The 24,940-nt window shown below is 45.9% G+C and overlaps 1 protein-coding gene across 16 annotated transcripts in view; it reads left to right on the top strand.

Annotated features, from left to right (window-relative positions):
• The first annotated feature begins 10,183 nt into the window (after nt 1-10,183).
• The window catches only part of LOC109408315 (solute carrier family 35 member F3), a 277,247-nt gene continuing 262,490 nt past the window's right edge, over nt 10,184-24,940 (top strand). For 5 of the 16 annotated variants that reach the window (XR_009996547.1, XR_009996546.1, XR_009996545.1 and 2 more), the window contains exons 1-2: nt 10,184-10,606; nt 24,434-24,898. The gene's annotated coding sequence lies outside the window, so the exon portion shown is untranslated. Of the gene's footprint in view, nt 10,669-10,711; nt 10,994-11,093; nt 12,330-24,433; nt 24,899-24,940 lie in introns of those variants that run through there. The other 11 variants (XR_009996550.1, XR_009996549.1, XR_009996551.1 and 8 more) reach the window with 6 other exon arrangements.

Below are 24,940 nucleotides of genomic sequence, written 5' to 3' on the forward strand. Positions count from 1 at the left end.
GGGGGGGGGGGGGGGGGGGCGGCAGGGCCCCGGGCCCCCACATTTTAGGGGCCCCTACAAAAACCAATTTTGGTTCAAGAACTGTTAAAAAAACAAAGAAAAACTGTATTGCTCATCACATTTGTACCTCCGAGGGACCTTCACAATCCTTAATCCGGGCCTGCTGATTGGGAATGACCCCGCTCTAGTGTCAAAATTCTCGGACCGCGATGAATTCAGTTCATCGGTGCACTCGTCTATGAGTACACTCTAATGGTAAGCGTTCCACCTGCTACCATAGATTTACCGCCTTAAGGGCTTGTTCACAAATGTCATAACGCTCGAGGGGGTGGGTGGGTGTCCATCGTGGTGTTACAGCTCGAACAAATAATTTTTCTCCCCATACAAACAGTGTTACGAAGGGGTGGGTGGGTGTCAAAATAGACCAATTTTGGCGTTATGATATTTGTGAATGAACCCTAAGTTGTTCGCTCTGCCCCGGAGGCTCGGGCCCTGGCTGGTACATAGACTACCCGTTGGGCTTAAGCTCCTGGATGGGGAGGGGGAGCCAACTCAACTAGCTGTTGTTCGGCTCGCCATTTTCTCCGTTGTTCAAGGACGATTCGAAATACATACCGAGGAAGAAACGGCATCCATCTTGTCCTCCCCCGTACACATTCCATCTTGTCCTCCCCCGTACACATCCTTTCAACAATGCGCTGATGACCCTAAGGCCCATCAACCTGTGTGTACTTTCGAGCCGCTCTACGTTTCGCCTTCGCCTGACCTCTAGCGCGCTCGACCATGCAGCGGCACCATACCGTAGTATGGAGACCGCTGCTGTCGCGAGAAGTCTACGCTTACTCGAGACAATTGCCGAGCTATTTGACATTATCTTCGATAATGCCGCAATCGCCATGCTCGCCCTCTTGCAAGCATATTCCACGTGGCTACCAAAGTTCAGCTTATCATCAATCATGACTCCGAGTGGCATCAATGAGCGCTTGGAGTTGATCTCACACCCGCCTGTGGTGACCACCGCCCTCGTCCGTGTCATAGAGTAGCACCCTATCCTCGAATAGGGACGTCATGTTTGAATGACCTTTATTGTAGTCGCGGTTGAAACTCGAACGTGACACCCAATTCTTCTCCAAATCTATATATAGATAGGACCTATAGGATAGGCATACGCGCCAACTTGTGACGTAGTTGAGGGGCAAGGCCTCTGAATAACAATAAAATACTTTCAAAATCGATGCTGTTCATCCAAATCAAGCATTTTCACGTGAGCACTAGTGCATTTAGCCGAAAAAAATGTTCAATTTTGAAGAGTTTCGTTCCCCCCCCCCCCTTTCCTCCAACTACGACACAAGTTGACTAGAGTCCCTATAATTAGAGTCTGGCGAACTGTCACTTTCGACCAGAGCCAATCGACTTACCGTTACTTACCGGTCAGGCTAAGGCCGGGGTGGCCTCTGCTGTACACAGTAGCCGCCTCCATTCCACTCGGTCCATGGCTGTTTGTCTCCAGTTCCGCACTCTGCGTAGGGTCCGCAGATCGTCCTCCACTTGGTCGACCCACCTAGCTCGCTGCGCTCCACGTCTTCTTGTACCGGTCGGAGCCAATCGAGCATGACGTCATAGTGTCCTCACCGATAAATGCTACACCGTGACGTCATGCTCGATTGGCTCCGATAGAAAGTGACAGTCCGCCAGACTCTAACTAGACTGACTCTAAAGTTGACGCGTATGAGGATAGCGACACTTTTCGACTAACGACATTTTTTTCTGTATTGTCGTCGCGGTTGAAACCCGAAGTTTCCCCACACACGACAATGGAATTTTCTCAAAATCTATACGTGAAACCTACACGGGGAAACGAAAGTACCCAAAAGTGAGTTCATTCCACCCGACTTCGAAGTTGCGTGCGGGAAGCCAATTTTGTGTTGAGAGAGTCGATGTTGAGCTTGGTACATTGCATTTAGGCGTATACGGCCAAAGTACCTATCGTCGTTCTTGTTACTCAACCTTCAGTTAAAATTACTCAACTTTCGGTACTATATCGCTAACTCAATTTTGGGTTCCCGCATCGAACTCTCAAAGTTGGGTTGTTTTGCTCTTCACTCTTTGACAACAATAAAAAGAGCGAATGAAACGGGTGTGGTAACTTCCCGCATCCATTTTCCGACCGCAAAATAGAAAATTAAAACGCAAATTAAATGAGCGATAAAATGGCGTCCGTCAGCTCTGAACTTCGTTTTCTGAATGATCTCAGAACGGCACCCTCGAACCTACCAACCGTCCTCTCACGCACACACATCTGTAAGTCGAACTCGCTATCCATCTTTTTAACAACGCAACTAAGTGTAACCACTTTGTTCGAAAAGCTCTTAAAGCGTTTCACCTTAATCAGCTTTCTAAACATTGGACGAGCTTTCTAACCATTGCATGCAATATTAGATGATCGACTGAAAATTCATGATCGCTCAATGCTGCTCTGACGGCAGTCCGCAGTCAGTGAGAAACGTCAAATTTTGCCTGTTTTGTTTTGATCCAATCGCGAATGATTTCTCCCCCGTAATAATAATTATTATTCAGTTCGCACCATTAGTTGGTAAGTTTTATTTTAAACATTTCTTCATTGTGATGCTCATCTACTACATTCTTTTCCATCTCTACTCTAATAGCGAAAAACTCTTCTGCTACTCAAACACGGAATAAACAAATTTGTCATCGTATCTGCTGGGCTTCTTGATGATTTCTCGTCTGCGCAGTCCTTTGTTCCGACATGGTTGATGGTCCACTGCTGCATCAGATCCGGTTGATGTATCGTCGTTTCCAGTGTTTCTAACACGACCTTCAGCATCACTTGAAGGAGCTGCACTTGAAGAAACGTTTTCCCCAGCCGGTGATTCATCTGCACCCGTAGTCGCATCAACTTTTTTGACGTCTTGTACATTGCGAGCGTACTGGATTCCATTTCTACTAATCACCACAACTTTTGGACCATCTCTAGCTACAACTTTGAAGTGATCTTGTGAGAAAAGTGGATCAGTCTTAGACTTCCGGGCTTGAGCCAGTAAGACCGTGTCACCAATTTTGATGTCGGAATGTTTAGCTCCTCTTGCTGAATCTGCATCGCTTTTGCTGATTAATTTCGATTCAGCATCCTTTTCGCGTACATCGGCCCGATCTAGTCGCTTGCAAGTGTTTTCCCACAGACATGGGAAATGCCCGCGGAATTTCCACCCACACATCAGTTCGAATGGCGTTACTAGGAGTCTTGAATGTGGAACCAAATTGTTATGGTTATAGACGTATAGCTGAAGAGCACGCCTCCAGTTGGTCCCCTCAATTTTCGACGCTGCAAGTGCTTTCGTGATGCCCTGGTTCTGGCGTTCTACGGCCCCATTTGATTGAGGACTTAGTGGGACCGATTTACGCACTTTAACGCCTTTGTCTTCCCAGAACTTGATGAATGGTGCGCCCTGGAACGGAGGGCCGTTATCACTCTGAAGAATGAGTGGACAGCCCCATCGTTGAAATACCTCACACAGTGCCGCGTTGGTATTTTCTGCATCCATCAGCTTCATTTCAACCACTGAAATGTACCGCGAGTAGGTATCGACGACCACCAGGAATTCGCCAGATCCAAATCCGGGGACGCTGAGGAAGTCAATTTGAAGGATTTGCCAAGGACCTTCTGGCAATTCTCTGCTACAAAGTGGAACAGGCGGGTTCTTCCTAGCAAGCCGGAGACATGTTTCACACTTTCGAACGAAGCATTCCACATCAGAGGACATTCTTGGCCACCAGAAATATTCCCTCAAGATGCGTTTCATAGCGACTTCGCCGATGTGGCCACCATGAGCTGTCTGCATGACACGTTGACGCAGACCATGTGGTAAGATGACTCGGGTTTCCTTGAAAATGAGACATCCTAGTGTGCGAAGATATTTCTTTTGAGCTTCGAATTTCCGAAGCTCCGGTGGCCAAGAATCGTTATCGATGGCAGCACGCAACAGTTGTAGCTCATTGTCACCCTCTGAGTTGAGTTCAATCTCCTCCCACGTCACATTCAACGAACCTAGGTAGATTTTTTTTGAATTTGAAACTAAATTTGAAAGCAACCTAAAATACAAAATTTAATTACCTGTGTCAATCGCGAACAGAAAATGATTATCGTCTTCCTCCTCGAACGGAACTGCCTTTTGCGATTTATCTATCAGCCTTGAGAGTGCATCGGCCACATTAGACTCTCCCGGAACTCTTCTTATCACAAAATCGTATGGCTGCAACCGGAGGGCCCACGTATCCGCTCGTGCTACAGCCCGTCTGCCTACGCGATGGGTACCTCCGAAAATATATTCATTTGCCTCTGCGTCAGTTCTTATGGTGAAGCTGCGGCTTAGCAGATACGACGAAAATCGTTCCACACCCCACACAACGGCTAATGATTCCTTATGTGTGTGGGGGTATTTTTTCTCTGTAGAGGTTAATGACTTCGAAGCGCAAGCTATAACCCTCGGCACACCAGCTTGGTCAAATTGCACCAAAACCGCTCCTAAGCCAATAGGCGAGGCATCTACATACAGTTCGATAGCATCTGTAGGACTGTAGTATCCGAGCGTCTTCACAGTATTCAGAGCACCATCTTGTAAAAAACGAAATTCTTGTTCCTCCTCCTCAGTCCAATAAAAATCCTCAGCATTTGCCAGTGCTCTTAGCTTTTCGGTTTTATCTGCACGGTTAATTATGAAGCGGTCGATGAATGTCACTAAGCCGAGGAAGCTTTTTACTTCTCCCCGGTTCTCCGGCCTTCTGAAACCTTTTATAGCTGTCAACTTCTCGTCATCGATCTGCCACCCGTCAGGAGTAAGAACAAACCCCAGGAACTCAACGGATTGGCTTCCAAACACGCATTTTGATTCGTTTAGCTTCACGTTGTGCTCCTTCAGTCTGGCTAGTACTGCTGCCAAATTGGCGTCGTGTTCCTCTTTCGTTCTTCCATGAACCAGTACATCGTCGAGATAATTTTCAACTCCTTTGCATCCACCAAGAATTTGTCTCTGCAATATCTCCTGAAACAAGTCCGGAGCATTGCACAAGCCAAATGGTAGTCGCACACAACGGAACATGCCGAACTCGGTAAAGAAGTTTGTTAAGTGGCGTGATTCTGCATCGAGCTCCACATGGAAAAATGCATTGCTAAGGTCGATTGTAGAAAAATACTTAGCTCCGTTCAAGTTTGCGACAATGCTCTCCAGTGTTGGCATACTAAATGGTGTACGATAAATGTACTGATTAGGTCCTCTTAAATCTATCACAAGGCGTATATCGTGCTTGCCCTTTGGAACCACGATCATGGAGGAACAAAACGAGGTGTCCATGTCCTGCGTTACGTTTTCAATGATGTTGGAACTGACTAATTGTTGGAGACGTTCTTCTACCAACGGTTTGACGGCCTGGGGTATGCTGAGATAAATGTTTCTGCATGGTGGTACTGACTTGTTGTACGAAATTTTCACCGGTGGTATGTTGAATTTCGGAAAGGAATCATTCATGGTCACCGCAGCTATTTCACCCGTTAGAAACGACACCGTAGAAACTGCATTCACCATTACTGGTACCTTAATTCCCAACAGAAGAACGCTATACCTTGTTGCCGTTGACCGGCTCAGTAGTGACCTCAACTCTCTTACAACGTAGAACTTCTCCAAGTATATCGGTCTATCTATGGAGATGAAAAGGTACGCTTCGAAGGTTGCAAGTACCTCAATTTCTCCCGCCGAAGCATACGCTTTCAGAGGCCGGTCCGACTTTTCTTGTACGTTGAGTACCCCGTCGCTGTACTTTGGATCGGAAACCATTACGCGAAACAAGCTCTCCGTGAGCGTATTGACTTGAGCGCCTGAGTCAATGAGGAATTTGCACGGCATTCCTGCTACGGTAGCTTCTATGATGCCTTCATCCGTCGGGTGTAATGTTGCAGTGATCTCGCTAATCGTTTTATTTCCATGCGTTGCATGTGATGATACCTGCCAGAAGATATTATTACTAAATAAGTGGTGTTTTCTCTTTTTTTTTTCCTAATCTTGGATTTTGTTCTACTTTTTTTCTTTTTTTAGAGAGTTTTATTCTTCAGACAATCAATATTTCAAAAACAATCTTATGTAACTCAAGAACTTCAATCCAAATGTATGTAATTCGACGAGATTCTCATGAAAAACTCATTTTTCAGTTTCATCACTTACGTTTTCCGCTGATACCTCTTCCTCCTGTTTTTGAATGGTCGCGATATTACGCGGTGGACCCGCGGACGTAGATGCCCCATATTCTGGCTCGAATTTCGCTTCTGTGTGGGTTCTCGTCTTGCACGCAACTTTGATGTGGCCCTCGCGACCGCAGTTTCTGCATACTTTGTCAATGGCATGACAAGCAGATGGACCATGGAACACGCTTGTACACCTCCAGCATCTGGCGTTCGTTGAAGGTCGTTGATTGCTGTATTGCATTGTCGTTGAAGGTCGCTGATTATTGTACTGTGCATACGGTGACTTCCCATTTCTGAAAAATCGTTGATTTCCGGGTGGCCGAGAATATTGGCGAGCTGCGAAGCCTCCATACCTATCACCATGGTAGAGATTAGGGCTGTTGAAGTTCTGTCCACGGTATTGTCGTTCGTTTCTCGGAAAATCGGCGCTGACAGGTGCCAATGATGCTTGCTCCTTTGGCTCGTGTCGTTCCTTGAAAAACTGCTCACTTAGGCGAATGCACTCAATTTCGCGTACCTTGTCAATAAGGTCGGTGAAAGATCCCTTGCGGTGCAGTATCTTAAGTGCAGCCATACGAACCTCCTTGCATCGAGCGTGGTCGGCAATAGTTCCCAACATAGCTTCGGATTCCCTGTCCTCGCCGTAATCGCACAGCCGAGCTGTAGTTGCAACTCGGGTTATATAAGCCGAGTCAGGCTCTCCTGGCTTTTGAACCATGAGAGCCAGTTTCCGTCGTTGTAGCATCAAATCTGATCCCGATCCGAAATAAGTATTCAGTCGGTACATAGCATTCGAGAATGGCTTAGACACCGAATCTGGAGCATTTTCGTCCGACTTGGCATTTCTGAAAATGTCCAGCAATCGGCTGCCCGCTTTTACCTTGAATATCATGAATTGGGTAGCTTCATCAGATATTCCAGCCAGCTGCATCGAATCCACCAACAAGTTCTTCCACTGTTCAAATGCATGGCGTTGTATCTCTCCGTCTTCACCAATCGGCTTACACTCTGGAACATTTACTGATGAAACGGACAATTGGTTGATCGAAGACATGAACCGGGACTCTTCAGACGTTGATTTTTCTCGCTGAGTGCTGTGTGGACGAAAATTTTCACTGAAGTCACTGACACTTGGGTCAACATCAGGCGCGACCGTTGCCGCAGATTCGAGTTGCTGTTTCTCCATTCGAACTTTTTCCAATTCTTTCCGAAGCTCATCGGAACGTGATCTTTCCGCTTCCAGTTCACTGGCCATAAGTTTGAATTCTCGAACATTGACTTGCTTCTCCTTCTGTTTTTTCTTAGGGACTCCATGTTCCGCAGACGTTTTTCTGTTTTTCTTCACAAGATCGATTTTTGCAGAATTCGTTTCCACTTCTGGTTCCGGCAACTCGGTTTCTTGCTTACGCTTCTTAGCGAACTTTTTCCTAAAAATAAACAGAAATGCTTTTTTTGAAATTAACTGAAGCTTTTCAAGGTATCGCTCATCTGGAAGATGTGTCATAGTAAGCCTACTAGATTTTCCCAGCCTACTTACTACCACATTTTCTTTTACTAATATTTTTTTCATTTATGTTTTTTTCAAGCCTTCTTACTACCGTTTTGAAATAATCTCGTGCATTCAGAAGCAGTGTCATAGTAAGCCTACTGGTATGTTTTTTTTTCCAGCCTCCTTACTACCACCTTTTTTTTTTGCTTGTTTCATTTGTATTTTTTTTTTTTTTTTTTTGAAATATTGCACGTAAAATATACATTCTCTTTCTTTTTTTTTTTTTCAATTAACTGTGTCATAGCAAGCCTACTGGTAAGTCTTTTCCAGTCTCCTTACTACCACGTTTGAGCTGTTTTTGAAATGTGCCATAGCAAGCCTACTGGTAATTCTTTTCCAGCCTTCTTACTACCACGTTTAGAGCCACATTTTTCGGTTCACTTGCCCCTAGCAGTTCACTGTTTTTCCTCCTTTTCAACGGTTTCGAAACACACTTTTCAATCGCTTTTTCACTATTTTCAAAATACTCACCCTGTGGAAGCATTTGCTGCGCCATTGTGGTAACTTCCCGCATCCATTTTCCGACCGCAAAATAGAAAATTAAAACGCAAATTAAATGAGCGATAAAATGGCGTCCGTCAGCTCTGAACTTCGTTTTCTGAATGATCTCAGAACGGCACCCTCGAACCTACCAACCGTCCTCTCACGCACACACATCTGTAAGTCGAACTCGCTATCCATCTTTTTAACAACGCAACTAAGTGTAACCACTTTGTTCGAAAAGCTCTTAAAGCGTTTCACCTTAATCAGCTTTCTAAACATTGGACGAGCTTTCTAACCATTGCATGCAATATTAGATGATCGACTGAAAATTCATGATCGCTCAATGCTGCTCTGACGGCAGTCCGCAGTCAGTGAGAAACGTCAAATTTTGCCTGTTTTGTTTTGATCCAATCGCGAATGATTTCTCCCCCGTAATAATAATTATTATTCAGTTCGCACCATTAGTTGGTAAGTTTTATTTTAAACATTTCTTCATTGTGATGCTCATCTACTACAACGGGATGCAAAAAAGAACTTAAATGTGAGTTTAAAAATACTGAAGTTAGGGTTCTCTTGTTTTTCATTGTAACGTCGGACGTTGTGCGGTGGACAGCGGATATGGCCCTCTATTCAACGTACAGTGCCCGACGCACGTCCGACACACCGTTTAGGAGAAAAATCGATTTTCGCGAGTAAAAAATTCCGGTTTTCAACTGCACGAACAATACCGGGTGCAATGCGCTGTGTTCATTCATTCATTCATTCATTCATTCATTCATTCATTCATTCATTCATTCATTCATTCATTCATTCATTCATTCATTCATTCATTCATTCATTCATTCATTCATTCATTCATTCATTCATTCATTCATTCATTCATTCATTCATTCATTCATTCATTCATTCATTCATTCATTCATTCATTCATTCATTCATTCATTCATTCATTCATTCATTCATTCATTCATTCATTCATTCATTCATTCATTCATTCATTCATTCATTCATTCATTCATTCATTCATTCATTCATTCATTCATTCATTCATTCATTCATTCATTCATTCATTCATTCATTCATTCATTCATTCATTCATTCATTCATTCATTCATTCATTCATTCATTCATTCATTCATTCATTCATTCATTCATTCATTCATTCATTCATTCATTCATTCATTCATTCATTCATTCATTCATTCATTCATTCATTCATTCATTCATTCATTCATTCATTCATTCATTCATTCATTCATTCATTCATTCATTCATTCATTCATTCATTCATTCATTCATTCATTCATTCATTCATTCATTCATTCATTCATTCATTCATTCATTCATTCTTGTCTTCTTGTCTTCTTGTCTTCTTGTCTTCTTGTCTTCTTGTCTTCTTGTCTTCTTGTCTTCTTGTCTTCTTGTCTTCTTGTCTTCTTGTCTTCTTGTCTTCTTGTCTTCTTGTCTTCTTGTCTTCTTGTCTTCTTGTCTTCTTGTCTTCTTGTCTTCTTGTCTTCTTGTCTTCTTGTCTTCTTGTCTTCTTGTCTTCTTGTCTTCTTGTCTTCTTGTCTTCTTGTCTTCTTGTCTTCTTGTCTTCTTGTCTTCTTGTCTTCTTGTCTTCTTGTCTTCTTGTCTTCTTGTCTTCTTGTCTTCTTGTCTTCTTGTCTTCTTGTCTTCTTGTCTTCTTGTCTTCTTGTCTTCTTGTCTTCTTGTCTTCTTGTCTTCTTGTCTTCTTGTCTTCTTGTCTTCTTGTCTTCTTGTCTTCTTGTCTTCTTGTCTTCTTGTTTTGTAAGAAATTTATTGCGAGTCACACTTCCTCATTACTGGAAGGAAAACTGTAAATGTTCCCACACCCCATTTCGCAACAATCAACCATGCGTTCGCTTCTGTTTACATGCATCCATTCAACACATGAGTCGGGAGCCTGGCAGTAACTTCTGCTCTCCCAAACATGCGAACCAACCAACAGCGTGTCCTGCGTGTTGGTATCCGTAGGTATGGTGGTGAGTGCGAGTTCCCTGTTTGTTGTCGCTCCTGGTTTGGTCCCTCGCAATCGTCACGTCTTCCGCTCGCTCGCTCCCGCCTCTGCTTCTGGCTTCGGTCCTGGAAAATCCGATTACATAAAAATGTCGTCCATTGACAGAATTTTCCTCAGTCCGAGCAGAGAACTTGACCCGAGTCGGTGTCGCGGAAAGGCTTCAACACGCGGAAACGGACAAGGACAAACCCGGATCAGTTGCGGGATGGGCGCGTTTTTTCTCCGTGGATTTAATGGCGTGAAAATTGGAAATTCGAGGTTGAATGGTGGATTTTAACTTGTGGTGAGCCGAAGAGTGATAGTACTGATAAGATTGTGATTGTTTGGTGAATGGCTAACGGGATGGTGATTACAATGTCTCTGTTTTTCATTCGATGAAAATTTTCAGCATAATTCCTTTACAGTCAATCATCGGGGAAATCACACAGCTGAGTTATTTCTCAGATATGAAGCCAACGTAATTTTCCACAGTTATTACAGTGATGAGTGGGCTAGCGATAACGATAATACTCCGCGGCAATGGAATTCGATGAAAGTGATTCAATTTCCAGATAATCAATTTCAATCAAGTGAATAGCAAATGAACGGGAAGTAGATTGGAAGAAGTGTAGATGCATACACTTTGGGGGGCTTCGTGCGACGACTTCCTTCGCATTCGCATTGCTTCGCGGTGAGTGGGAGTTCCGTTTGGTTCTCCCTCTCTGCGACGACCCACCGTGGAGGCCGGAGGGCTGCCATCGTTACTGAAAAAGACGTTTTGTGTATATGGGGTGACTTCCCAAGAAACAATTATTCATTTAAGAAATGTTTCTCAAAGCAGTATTATTAAACCATAAGTTGTATTATATTTGGTTTAGTTTAAATTAAACTGTTGTTAAACTCTTGTTAGCCCAGAAATGGAGAATCTGTTCAACTACTACCGTTCTATAGGCATTGTGAATTTTATGTTTATTCAATGGTCGTACCTCGGTTGTGCAGCTATTGTTCAACGTGCAAACCATTAATTGTTTACAAATATGTCAGGAACTTTTCTTCAACGTTTATTAAACAATGATATGTGATGCTTTTTTGTACAATCGTCTAATACAGGTCGTAGACACTCGTCGTGCAACTAGCTGCTTAGGTCATAATAAAAAGCTTTCTATGGCAATTATTCCACTACAATACAATCAAAACATAAGGGACCATTTCTATTTATAGGTTTGATTGAATTAATGCTACAAAAATGTTTCATAAACGTTTGTTCATTATTTCTGGACCAATAAATTAGCAAAAATGTATTATTTTTGTTCATTTTTACATGTGTATTCAAATTGATACAGTTTCATATGACATATAAATAGCAACGCATTTTAAATTACTTTTTTATGGAACGACTCACAATAATGACAAGACTCGAACCTGGGACCTACTCCGTCACTGTCGTCTGCATCTGCGCTTCTCCAATCCGGATCACATGAATCGGAAGATTTGAAGTAATATTTAAATATTGAATCAAATACGTTACCGTTCATGCGTTGCTTAAACATCGCTTAAGTTTTTTAATCGACTAATTGTCCAAATCAACATTGAAACTGATCGATGTTTGAATAATCATTACCGCAACACTTGCTCATGTTTTTAAACTTTTCAGGAAGCTTTGTTCATCTGCAGCGCTACAAAAGCTTAACAGTTCATTTGTATAGCTAACATACATATTTTGTAAACATAGCGGCTCTTCTAACAATTTTTTGGTTTCGAACACCCAAACAAGTGAGCTGTGCGTAGTTTGTGTTACTTTTATTATGTGTCGGGAAAAAATGCCTATCACTCGAGTGAAATCATCCCGGTATTAAATGGATCCTGTTCCCGGTCGAGATTGATTCGATTTGAAGATCGATACATGGTGAAGGATTGAACCGATGGGAGAACTCCTCGTCGATGCCAGTAGTCGCAGCTGCTTCAGCTGCCGTTTTCAGCGAGGTTTTCAGGGCTCGCTGGTTTCGCTGCCCAGTTTAGAATATAAGGTTAGTACTGATGTTTTCAAAGTGTAATATGATTATTTGTTGCTGCAAGGCTCTTATTTTAAATATCACAGGACATCTTTTTTTCCTGAGCAGCTGCGACTTATAATTAGCAACCATGTTTACAAATGATAACATGGCGAACAAGAACAAATGAGGGTTACTATAACACTACTAACCAGCAGCTGAACAAAATATTGAAGCTACTGTTGTTAAACTACGCTTCAACTACTTATTCCACCGTAAATCATATGTGGAATAACGGCTTCTAATGTATTGGAAGCAGCTTGTTTTCAAGCATCATTGCAACGCTATTAAGCAATGAACATAAATACTTAACCAACTTTCTTTACACTTCTGTTCGACTAGTTATTCAATTACCAGTTACATGTTGAACAAAAGTGTTGTTTTCACTGATTGAAATGTTTATTCGTCACTTTGATAAACACATAATTTTGTTCAACTATCGGCACTATTGTAGAACATTTGTTAAACTGGCATGCTTATTAATGATTCTGAATTGTTACTTGGGTTGTCGGCTGCTTTCTGGATGTTGAACAAGGTGGACTGTGCGGTAACTGTCACTGTCGGTGCGAGTTTGAGATATCTGAGTGCAAGCATTCCGATGAACGACATGTCAATTCAAGACACTGCAACAGAAAAGATTTCGAACATCATTGAGTTTAATACATTATCGAACTATAAAATATCAAATTTTGGAGATTTTATGTTGAAGAAGCATTGAAGAAGCATCGAAAATTCAAAAGCAGTCTAGTCTAGTCTAGTCTAGTCTAGTCTAGTCTAGTCTAGTCTAGTCTAGTCTAGTCTAGTCTAGTCTAGTCTAGTCTAGTCTAGTCTAGTCTAGTCTAGTCTAGTCTAGTCTAGTCTAGTCTAGTCTAGTCTAGTCTAGTCTAGTCTAGTCTAGTCTAGTCTAGTCTAGTCTAGTCTAGTCTAGTCTAGTCTAGTCTAGTCTAGTCTAGTCTAGTCTAGTCTAGTCTAGTCTAGTCTAGTCTAGTCTAGTCTAGTCTAGTCTAGTCTAGTCTAGTCTAGTCTAGTCTAGTCTAGTCTAGTCTAGTCTAGTCTAGTCTAGTCTAGTCTAGTCTAGTCTAGTCTAGTCTAGTCTAGTCTAGTCTAGTCTAGTCTAGTCTAGTCTAGTCTAGTCTAGTCTAGTCTAGTCTAGTCTAGTCTAGTCTAGTCTAGTCTAGTCTAGTCTAGTCTAGTCTAGTCTAGTCTAGTCTAGTCTAGTCTAGTCTAGTCTAGTCTAGTCTAGTCTAGTCTAGTCTAGTCTAGTCTAGTCTAGTCTAGTCTAGTCTAGTCTAGTCTAGTCTAGTCTAGTCTAGTCTAGTCTAGTCTAGTCTAGTCTAGTCTAGTCTAGTCTAGTCTAGTCTAGTCTAGTCTAGTCTAGTCTAGTCTAGTCTAGTCTAGTCTAGTCTAGTCTAGTCTAGTCTAGTCTAGTCTAGTCTAGTCTAGTCTAGTCTAGTCTAGTCTAGTCTAGTCTAGTCTAGTCTAGTCTAGTCTAGTCTAGTCTAGTCTAGTCTAGTCTAGTCTAGTCTAGTCTAGTCTAGTCTAGTCTAGTCTAGTCTAGTCTAGTCTAGTCTAGTCTAGTCTAGTCTAGTCTAGTCTAGTCTAGTCTAGTCTAGTCTAGTCTAGTCTAGTCTAGTCTAGTCTAGTCTAGTCTAGTCTAGTCTAGTCTAGTCTAGTCTAGTCTAGTCTAGTCTAGTCTACACATACACAGCCATTCATTGAAATCCTGGAAAATGATAGAATCGAACCATTTTTCTTGTCATTATCAATACCTGCAAAGCATCAGAGATATATTACACGTATTGAAGGCCTGGGCACCCTCGTTCATCATTTTCTTTCTCGTGTTTGTTTAGGAGATTGAATCAGAAAAAAAAGGAAAAGGTAGCTACGCCAATGTTCCTTTATGAAACAGGAGTTTAGTCTGGGATCCAGGGATTCGAACAAGGGATTTCTCCAGGAACTCCTGAAGCATTTCTAGAAGAAACTAAAGGTTCCTAGATGAAACTCGTAAAGGAATCCTATCAATCCTGAAGGTTTCCCTTGAGCAACTCTTGATCTTCTGGCAGTATTTCTACAATGAACCTCTGAGGAATTTTTACAAGGAACGTCTGAAGGATTCTCAGAAACAACACCTGGAAGATTTCCATACGTAACACCTGGAGAGCTGAATGATTTGCGGAAGGAGATTTTCCAGAAGCAACTTCTGGAGCACTCCCAGAAGCAACTTTTGTTGAATTCCTAGAATAAACTTCTGGAGGATTCCCCTGTAGAGGAAACTCTTAGAGGAAATGCAGTAATTGTTGATTTGATTGATTTATCTTTATTTGAGAGACTTTCAGCCCTTGGCTGGTTCGTCTCTGGAAATGCAGTAAGAAATCTTCAAGATTTCCTGAACTCGTGGAGAATCTTTGAAGATATTCATTGAGGAATGTCTTCCGGATGAAGGAAACATTTTCTTTTTCGTTAAAAGATCGAAATTGCTTTCCAAGAGATTGAACATTCCAAGAAGTAAGCAGTCGAGTCAAGTACAAGACACTGAAGACGACCTTACAGTTGACGTCGAAATACGTATCTGTCAAAGGATGCAAATTCTTAGTGGAATTCAAAAGAACAGTACTTAACGCGATTTTCTTTTTATTTACAGATATTCCCCTAACAAGCCCAGGTTCATCATTATCATTCCAAGAAGTGTTATGATTATTCTTAAAAGCATCGTTCAAGGTAATAGAACTGGCATATATGCATCACTCTTACGTTGAATGAAAGAATTTCAAGAAGAATTCCTGATGGAATCTCTGGAGGAATTGCTGGAGGAATCCCTGGGGGAATTCCTGGAGGAATCCCTGGGGGAATTCCTGGAGGAATCCCTGGGGGAATTCCTGGAGGAATCCCTGGGGGAATTCCTGGAGGAATCCCTGGGGGAATTCCTGGAGGAATCCCTGGGGGAATTCCTGGAGGAATCCCTGGGGGAATTCCTGGAGGAATCCCTGGGGGAATTCCTGGAGGAATCCCTGGGGGAATTCCTGGAGGAATCCCTGGGGGAATTCCTGGAGGAATCCCTGGGGGAATTCCTGGAGGAATCCCTTGGGGAATTCCTGGAGGAATCCCTGGGGGAATTCCTGGAGGAATCCCTGGGGGAATTCCTGGAGGAATCCCTGGGGGAATTCCTGGAGGAATCCCTGGGGGAATTCCTGGAGGAATCCCTGACGGAATTCCTGGAGGAATCCCTGACGGAATTCCTGGAGGAATCCCTGCGGGAATTCCTGGAGGAAATCCCTGCGGGAATTCCTGGAGGAAATCCCTGCGGGAAATCCTGGAGGAAATCCCTGCGGGAATTCCTGGAGGAAATCCCTGTGGGAATTCCTGGAGGAAATCCCTGCGGGAATTCCTGGAGGAAATCCCTGCGGGAATTCCTGGAGGAAATCCCTGCGGGAATTCCTGGAGGAAATCCCTGCGGGAATTCCTGGAGGAAATCCCTGCGGGAATTCCTGGAGGAAATCCCTGCGGGAATTCCTGGAGGAAATCCCTGCGGGAATTCCTGGAGGAAATCCCTGCGGGAATTCCTGGAGGAAATCCCTGCGGGAATTCCTGGAGGAAATCCCTGCGGGAATTCCTGGAGGAAATCCCTGCGGGAATTCCTGGAGGAAATCCCTGCGGGAATTCCTGGAGGAAATCCCTGCGGGAATTCCTGGAGGAAATCCCTGCGGGAATTCCTGGAGGAAATCCCTGCGGGAATTCCTGGAGGAAATCCCTGCGGGAATTCCTGGAGGAAATCCCTGCGGGAATTCCTGGAGGAAATCCCTGCGGGAATTCCTGGAGGAAATCCCTGCGGGAATTCCTGGAGGAAATCCCTGCGGGAATTCCTGGAGGAAATCCCTGCGGGAATTCCTGGAGGAAATCCCTGCGGGAATTCCTGGAGGAAATCCCTGCGGGAATTCCTGGAGGAAATCCCTGCGGGAATTCCTGGAGGAAATCCCTGCGGGAATTCCTGGAGGAAATCCCTGCGGGAATTCCTGGAGGAAATCCCTGCGGGAATTCCTGGAGGAAATCCCTGCTGGAATTCCTGGAGGAAATCCCTGCGGGAATTCCTGGAGGAAATCCCTGCGGGAATTCCTGGAGGAAATCCCTGCGGGAATTCCTGGAGGAAATCCCTGCGGGAATTCCTGGAGGAAATCCCTGCGGGAATTCCTGGAGGAAATCCCTGCGGGAATTCCTGGAGGAAATCCCTGCGGGAATTCCTGGAGGAAATCCCTGCGGGAATTCCTGGAGGAAATCCCTGCGGGAATTCCTGGAGGAATCCCTGGGGAATTCCTGGAGGAATCCCTGGGGAAATTCCTGGAGGAATCCCTGGGGGAATTCCTGGAGGAATCCCTGGGGGAATTCCTGGAGGAATCCCTGGGGAAATTCCTGCAGGAATCCCTGGGGAAATTCCTGCAGGAATCCCTGGGGAAATTCCTGCAGGAATCCCTGGGGAAATTCCTGCAGGAATCCCTGGGGAAATTCCTGCAGGAATCCCTGGGGAAATTCCTGCAGGAATCCCTGGGGAAATTTCTGCAGGAATCCCTGGGGAAATTCCTGGAGGAATCCCTGGGGGAATTCCTGGAGGAATCCCTGGGGGAATTCCTGGAGGAATCCCTGGGGGAATTCCTGGAGGAATCCCTGGGGGAATTCCTGGAGGAATCCCTGACGGAATTCCTGGAGGAATCCCTGCGGGAATTCCTGGAGGAAATCCCTGCGGGAATTCCTGGAGGAAATCCCTGCGGGAAATCCTGGAGGAAATCCCTGCGGGAATTCCTGGAGGAAATCCCTGTGGGAATTCCTGGAGGAAATCCCTGCGGGAATTCCTGGAGGAAATCCCTGCGGGAATTCCTGGAGGAAATCCCTGCGGGAATTCCTGGAGGAAATCCCTGCGGGAATTCCTGGAGGAAATCCCTGCGGGAATTCCTGGAGGAAATCCCTGTGGGAATTCCTGGAGGAAATCCCTGCGGGAATTCCTGGAGGAAATCCCTGCGGGAATTCCTGGAGGAAATCCCTGCGGGAATTCCTGGAGGAAATCCCTGCGGGAATTCCTGGAGGAAATCCCTGCGGGAATTCCTGGAGGAAATCCCTGCGGGAATTCCTGGAGGAAATCCCTGCGGGAATTCCTGGAGGAAATCCCTGCGGGAATTCCTGGAGGAAATCCCTGCGGGAATTCCTGGAGGAAATCCCTGCGGGAATTCCTGGAGGAAATCCCTGCTGGAATTCCTGGAGGAAATCCCTGCGGGAATTCCTGGAGGAAATCCCTGCGGGAATTCCTGGAGGAAATCCCTGCGGGAATTCCTGGAGGAAATCCCTGCGGGAATTCCTGGAGGAAATCCCTGCGGGAATTCCTGGAGGAAATCCCTGCGGGAATTCCTGGAGGAAATCCCTGCGGGAATTCCTGGAGGAAATCCCTGCGGGAATTCCTGGAGGAAATCCCTGCGGGAATTCCTGGAGGAAATCCCTGCGGGAATTCCTGGAGGAAATCCCTGCGGGAATTCCTGGAGGAAATCCCTGCGGGAATTCCTGGAGGAAATCCCTGCGGGAATTCCTGGAGGAAATCCCTGCGGGAATTCCTGGAGGAAATCCCTGCGGGAATTCCTGGAGGAAATCCCTGCGGGAATTCCTGGAGGAAATCCCTGCGGGAATTCCTGGAGGAAATCCCTGCGGGAATTCCTGGAGGAAATCCCTGCGGGAATTCCTGGAGGAAATCCCTGCGGGAATTCCTGGAGGAAATCCCTGCGGGAATTCCTGGAGGAAATCCCTGCGGGAATTCCTGGAGGAAATCCCTGCGGGAATTCCTGGAGGAAATCCCTGCGGGAATTCCTGGAGGAAATCCCTGCGGGAATTCCTGGAGGAAATCCCTGCGGGAATTCCTGGAGGAAATCCCTGCGGGAATTCCTGGAGGAAATCCCTGCGGGAATTCCTGGAGGAAATCCCTGCGGGAATTCCTGGAGGAAATCCCTGCGGGAATTCCTGGAGGAATCCCTGGGGGAATTCCTGGAGGAATCCCTGGGGAAATTCCTGGAGGAATCCCTGGGGAAATTCCTGGAGGAATCCCTGGGGGAATTCCTGGAGGAATCCCTGGGGGAATTCCTGGAGGAATCCCTGGGGAAATTCCTGCAGGAATCCCTGGGGAAATTCCTGCAGGAATCCCTGGGGAAATTCCTGCAGGAATCCCTGGGGAAATTCCTGCAGGAATCCCTGGGGAAATTCCTGCAGGAATCCCTGGGGAAATTCCTGCAGGAATCCCTGGGGAAATTCCTGCAGGAATCCCTGGGGAAATTCCTGCAGGAATCCCTGGGGAAATTCCTGCAGGAATCCCTGGGGAAATTTCTGCAGGAATCCCTGGGGAAATTCCTGGAGGAATCCCTGCGGGAATTCCTGGAGGAATCCCTGGGGGAATTCCTGGAGGAATCCCTGGGGGAATTCCTGGAGGAATTCCTGAAGGAATCCCTGGAGGAATTCCTGGAGGAATCCCTGGAGGAATTCCTGGAGGAATTCCTGGAGGAATCCCTGGAGGAATTCCTGGAGGAATCCCTGGAGGAATTCCTGGAGGAATCCCTGGAGGAATTCCTGGAGGAATCCCTGGAGGAATTCCTGGAGGAATCCCTGGAGGAATTCCTGGAGGAATCCCTGGAGGAATTCCTGGAGGAATCCCTGGAGGAATTCCTGGAGGAATCCCTGGAGGAATTCCTGGAGGAATCCCTGGAGGAATCCCTGGAGGAATTCCTGGAGGAATCCCTGGAGGAATCCCTGGAGGAATCCCTGGAGGAATCCCTGGAGGAATCCCTGGAGGAATCCCTGGAGGAATCCCTGGAGGAATCCCTGGAGGAATCCCTGGAGGAATCCCTGGAGGAATCCCTGGAGGAATTCCTGGAGGAATTCCTGGAGGAATCCCTGGAGGAATCCCTGGAGGAATTCCTGGAGGAATTCCTGGAGGAATTCCTGGAGGAATCTTTGGAGGAATCCCTGGAGAAATTCCTGAAAGAATCCCTGGAGGAATCCCTGGAGGAATTCCTGGAGGAATCCCTGGAGGAATTCCTGGAGGAATCCCTGGAGGAATTCCTGGAGGAATCCCTGGAGGAATTCCTGGAGGAATCCCTGGAGGAATACCTGGGGGAATTCCTGGAGGAATACCTGGGGGAATTCCTGGAGGAATCCCTGAGGGAATTCCTGGAGGAATCCCTGGAGGAATCCCTGGGGGAGTTCCTGCAGGAATCCCTGGGAAAATTCCTTAAGGAATCCCTGGGGAAATTCCTTAAGGAATCCCTGGGGAAATTCCTTAAGGAATCCCTGGGGAAATTCCTGCAGGAATCCCTGGGGAAATTCCTGCAGGAATCCCTGGGGAAATTCCTGCAGGAATCCCTGGGGAAATTCCTGCAGGAATCCCTGGGGAAATTCCTGCAGGAATCCCTGCGGAAATTCCTGCAGGAATAACTGGGGAAATTCCTGCAGGAATCCCTGGGGAAATTCCTGCAGGAATCCCTGGGGAAAAACCTGCAGGAATCCCTGGGGAAATTCCTGCAGGAATCCCTGGGGAAATTCCTGCAGGAATCCCTGGGGAAATTCCTGCAGGAATCCCTGGGGAATTCCTGGAGGAATCCCCGGGGGAATTCCTGGAGGAATCCCCGGGGGAATTCCTGGAGGAATCCCCGGGGGAATTCCTGGAGGAATCCCCGGGGAAATTCCTGGAGGAATCCCCGGGGGAATTCCTGGAGGAATCCCCGGGGGAATTCCTGGAGGAATCCCCGGGGGAATTCCTGGAGGAATCCCCGGGGGAATTCCTGGAGGAATCCCCGGGGGAATTCCTGGAGGAATCCCCGGGGGAATTCCTGGAGGAATCCCTGGGGGAATTCCTGGAGGAATCCCTGGAGGAATTCCTGGAGGAATCCCTGGAGGAATCCCTGGTGGAATTCCTGCAGGAATCCCTGGAGGAATTCCTGCAGGAATCCCTGGAGGAATTCCTGCAGGAATCCCTGGAGGAATTCCTGCAGGAATCCCTGGAGGAATTCCTGACGGAATCCCTGGAGGAATTCCTGACGGAATCCCTGGAGGAATTCCTGACGGAATCCCTGGAGGAATTCCTGGAGGAATCCCTGGAGGAATTCCTGGAGGAATCCCTGGAGGAATTCCTGGAGGAATCCCTGGAGGAATTCCTGGAGGAATCCCTGGAGGAAATCCTGGAGGAATCCCTGGAGGAATTCCTGGAGGAATCCCTGGAGGAATTCCTGGAGGAATCCCTGGAGGAATTCCTGGAGGAATCCCTGGAGGAATTCCTGGAGGAATCCCTGGAGGAATTCCTGGAGGAATCCCTGGAGGAATTCCTGGAGGAATCCCTGGAGGAATTCCTGGAGGAATCCCTGGAGGAATTCCTGGAGGAATCCCTGGAGGAATTCCTGGAGGAATCCCTGGAGGAATTCCTGGAGGAATCCCTGGAGGAATTCCTGGAGGAATCCCTGGAGGAATTCCTGGAGGAATCCCTGGAGGAATTCCTGGAGGAATCCCTGGAGGAATTCCTGGAGGAATCCCTGGTGGAATTCCTGGAGGAATTCCTGGAGGAATCCCTGGAGGACTTCCTGGAGGAATCCCTGGAGGAATTCCTGGAGGAATCCCTGGAGGAATTCCTGGAGGAATCCCTGGAGGAATTCCTGGAGGAATTCCTGGAGGAATCACTGGAGGAATTCCTGGAGGAATCCCTGGAGGAATTCCTGGAGGAATCCCTGGAGGAATTCTTGGAGGAATTCCTGGAGGAATTACTGGAGGAATCCCTGGAGGAATTCCTGGAGGAATCCCTGGAGGAATTCCTGGAGGTATCCCTGACGGAATTCCTGGAGAAACCCCTGGAGGAATTCCTGGAAGAGTTCCTGGAGGAATCCCTGGAGGAATTTCTGGAGGAATCCCTGGAGGAATTACTGGAGGAATCCCTGGAGGAATTCCTGGAGGATTCCCTGGAGGATTCCCTGGAGGAATTTTTGGAGGAATCCCTGGAGGAATTCCTGGAGGAATCCCTGGAGGAATCCCTGGAGGAATTCTTGGAGGAATCCCTGGAGGAATTCCTGGAGAAACCCCTGGAGGAATTCCTGGAAGAGTTCCTGGAGGAATCCCTGGAGGAATTTCTGGAGGAATCCCTGGAGGAATTCCTGGAAGAATCCCTGGAGGAATTTCTGGAGGATTCCCTGGAGGAATTTTTGGAGGAATCTCTGGAGGAATTCCTGGAGGAATTCCTGGAGGAATCTCTGGGGGAATTCCTGGAGGAATCCCTGGGGGAATTCCTGGAGGAATTCATGGAGATATTTCTAGAGAAGTTTCTGGAGGAATTTCTGGAGAAACTCGTGGTGGAATTTCTGTAGGAATTCCTGGAGGAAATTCTGTAGGAATTCCTAGAGGAATTTCTGTAGGAATTCTTGGAGAATTCTCTGAAGGAATTCCTGGAAAAAATCTTGGATGTATTTCTAGAGGAATTCCTGAAGAAATTTTTGGAGGAATTCCTGGAGCAATTCCTAGAGGAGTTCCCGAAGAAATTCCTGGAGGAATTAATGAAGAAATTCCTTGTGCAATTCCGGGAGGAATATCTGGAGAAATTCCTGAAAGAAGCTTTGGAGGAATTCCTGAAGGAATCCCTGGAGAGATTTCTGGAGGAATCCCTTGAGAAATTCCTGGAAGAATTCATGGGGAAATTCCTGGAGGAATTCTTGGAGGAATCCCTGAAGAAACTCCTGGAGGAATCTCTGGAAGTATTACTGGAGGAATTGCTGGAAAAACTCCTGGAGAAATTCCTGGAGAAATTCTTGGAGGAACCCCTGGAGGATTTCCTGGAAGAATTCCTGGAAGAATTCCTGGAGGAATTCCTGGAGGAATTCCTGGAGGAATTCCTGGAGGAATTCCTGGAGGAATTCCTGGAGGAATTCCTGGAGGAGTTCCTGGAGGAATCCCTGGAGGAATCACTGGATATATTCCTGGAGGAATCCCTGGAGCAAATCTCGGAGGAATCCCTGGTGAAATTCCTAGAGGAATCTCTGGTGAAATTCCTAGAGCAATCCCTGTAGAAATTCCTATGGGAATCGCTGGAGGAATTCCTGGATCAGTTCTTGGAGGAATCCCTGGAGCAATTCTCGGAGGAATCCCTGGTGAAATTCCTAGAGGAATCCCTGGAGGAATTCCTGGAGAAATCTCTGGAGAATTCCTGGAGGAATCCCTTTAGAAATTTTGGGAGGAATCCCTGGAGGAATCACTGGAGGAATTCCTGGAGGAATCCCTGGAGGAATTTCTGGAGGAATTCCTGGAGGAATTTCTGGACGAAATCCAGAAGGAATTTCTGGAGGAATTCCTGGAGAAATTTCTGGAAGAATCCCTGGAGGAATCACTGGAGGAATTCCTGGAGGAATCCCTGGAGGAGTTTCTGGAGGGATTTCTGGAGGAATTTCTGAAGGAATTCCTGGAGGAATTTTTGGACGAATTCCAGGAAGAATTTCTGGAGGAATTCCTGGAGGAATTTCTGCAGGAATTCGTGTAGCAATTTCTGGAGGAATTCCTGGAGCAATTTCTGGAGGATTTCCTGGAGCAATTTCTGGAGGAATTCCTGGTGGAATTTCTGGTGGAATTCCTGCAGGAATTTCTGGTGGAATTCCAGGAGGAATTTCTGGAGGAATCCCTGGAGGAATTTCTAGAGAAATCCCTGGAGGAATTCCTGGAGGAATCCCTGGAGGAATTCCTGGAGGAATCCCTGGAGGAATCCCTGAAGGAATCCCTGGAGGAATCCCTGGAAGAATCCCTGGAGGAATCCCTGGAGGAATCCCTGGAGGAATCCCTGGAGGAATTCCTGGAGGAATCCCTGGAGGAATTCCTGGATGAATCCCTGGAGGAATTCCTGGAGGAATCCCTGGATGAATTCCTGGAGGAATCCCTGAAGGAATTCCTGGAAGAATCTCTTGAGGAACTCTTGGAGGAAATTCTCGGAGGAATTCCTGAAGGAATTTCACGAGGAGTTCCTGTAGGAATTTTAGCAGAAATCCCTGAAGGAATAATTGGGGGAATTTCTGACGGTATCCCTGGAGGAATTCTTCAAAAAATCACAGGTTTCTTGTTGTTAGCATGACGTTTATTCGAATTGAATGTTACTGAAAATTTGTGAACTTTGAGCAGCATGGCCGGAACATGTAAAAAAGATCTAGAGTGAAATTTGTAAGGAATTTCTCATGTAACGAGATAGGGCGAGAAAATCCTGCAAATCGCCCATAGGCCAGAAACTTCTCCAAAGAAAGATCTTCGAATTTGATGGAAACTTTTCAAATTCACTTTTCAGATCTTTTTGTCTTCTTCGTGAAGATATGTAAGTACCCATCAACACAATTTCTTACAGCCATGTACAAACTCAGTCGAATCTGAGTGTACTCCACACACTGCAATCTTCGGAACTCTTTCTCTCAAATCGTCATGAGCATGAGATACTCTCCTGCTCCTCTCATTCTCTCGCCGCAAGTTTTGACCATTCGGCTCGGTTGCTGCCATGCCATACGTTTTCTACATGTTGCCTACTTTCGGGCAGTTAGTTGACCATCGGCAGTTCTGCGACAAGGACCATGTCCATACTCGGTAGACGTTGAACTCTCGCGTAGCATTCGGATACGGATTCGGATGATGGCCTATACCTACAATACCAAACTGCTCATTTGAACAGATCACCTGCTGGTTTTACTACAGCAAGGCAAGCAACATCGTCGCCCGAAGTGGGACTCCGTGTAGAACCCCAACACGAAGCGATGTCTGGATAGGACACTGAAATGTGGAGTGTTGTTATCCCTCTTGATTGAAGAGGGGGAAAATTGTGGACCACAGAGGAGCAAGGCGTTTAGGTAATGGGACTCTGTTCGATCTGGCATAGACTATGGATGATATTTGACGTGTGTCTCTCTCTTTCTCTGGGCGTTGTTGTTGAGTGATGGATGCAAACACCGATGACGATGGACGCGGCGGAGTTTAAAAATTAAAGGATGAGGAATGACGTTCACGGCACGGCTGGTAGTGGTGTGGTGTTATTTACGATGTTCTCTTTCCATCCATAGTGTGGTTGAAACTTGAATCGGAAGTGGTGTTCAGGCAATAACCGATGTATACAGCAGTGAAGCTAAGTATAGCTGTACTATGTTCAAGTGGCTGTTGAGCACAGGAGGAGGTACACAGCAAGTTAATAGGGCTGCAAACGAACGATGATGGAACGTAATTAATGTGTCCAGGGGAGGAAATTTTTAACAAGAGTGATTTGTAAGTGAAGGAAGGATACATACCATACCCGGATTACGGTTGACGGAAAGCTGTAGTAGTGCTGGAGCTGTAGTGTGCTGTGCGATTAGTGTCGTATCGAATTACGGAAGCGGAAGAGTTTTACTTCTTGTCGTAAAAGCAACGTAAGACATCTATTCATAGAGGAAGGTTTGGTGAAGGTGTTTGGAACAGTGAAACATTGAAGGATGGTGATGATGGAGCAGTAACGAGCAATCAGCAACGATGGATTTATCGGTTCAAGCATGGTGAGTGATTATGAATGTACACACCTTCGTAAGGGGGCTAAA

Source organism: Aedes albopictus, chromosome 1 (genome assembly GCF_035046485.1).
Source record: "Aedes albopictus strain Foshan chromosome 1, AalbF5, whole genome shotgun sequence".
NCBI lineage: Eukaryota > Metazoa > Arthropoda > Insecta > Diptera > Culicidae > Aedes > Aedes albopictus.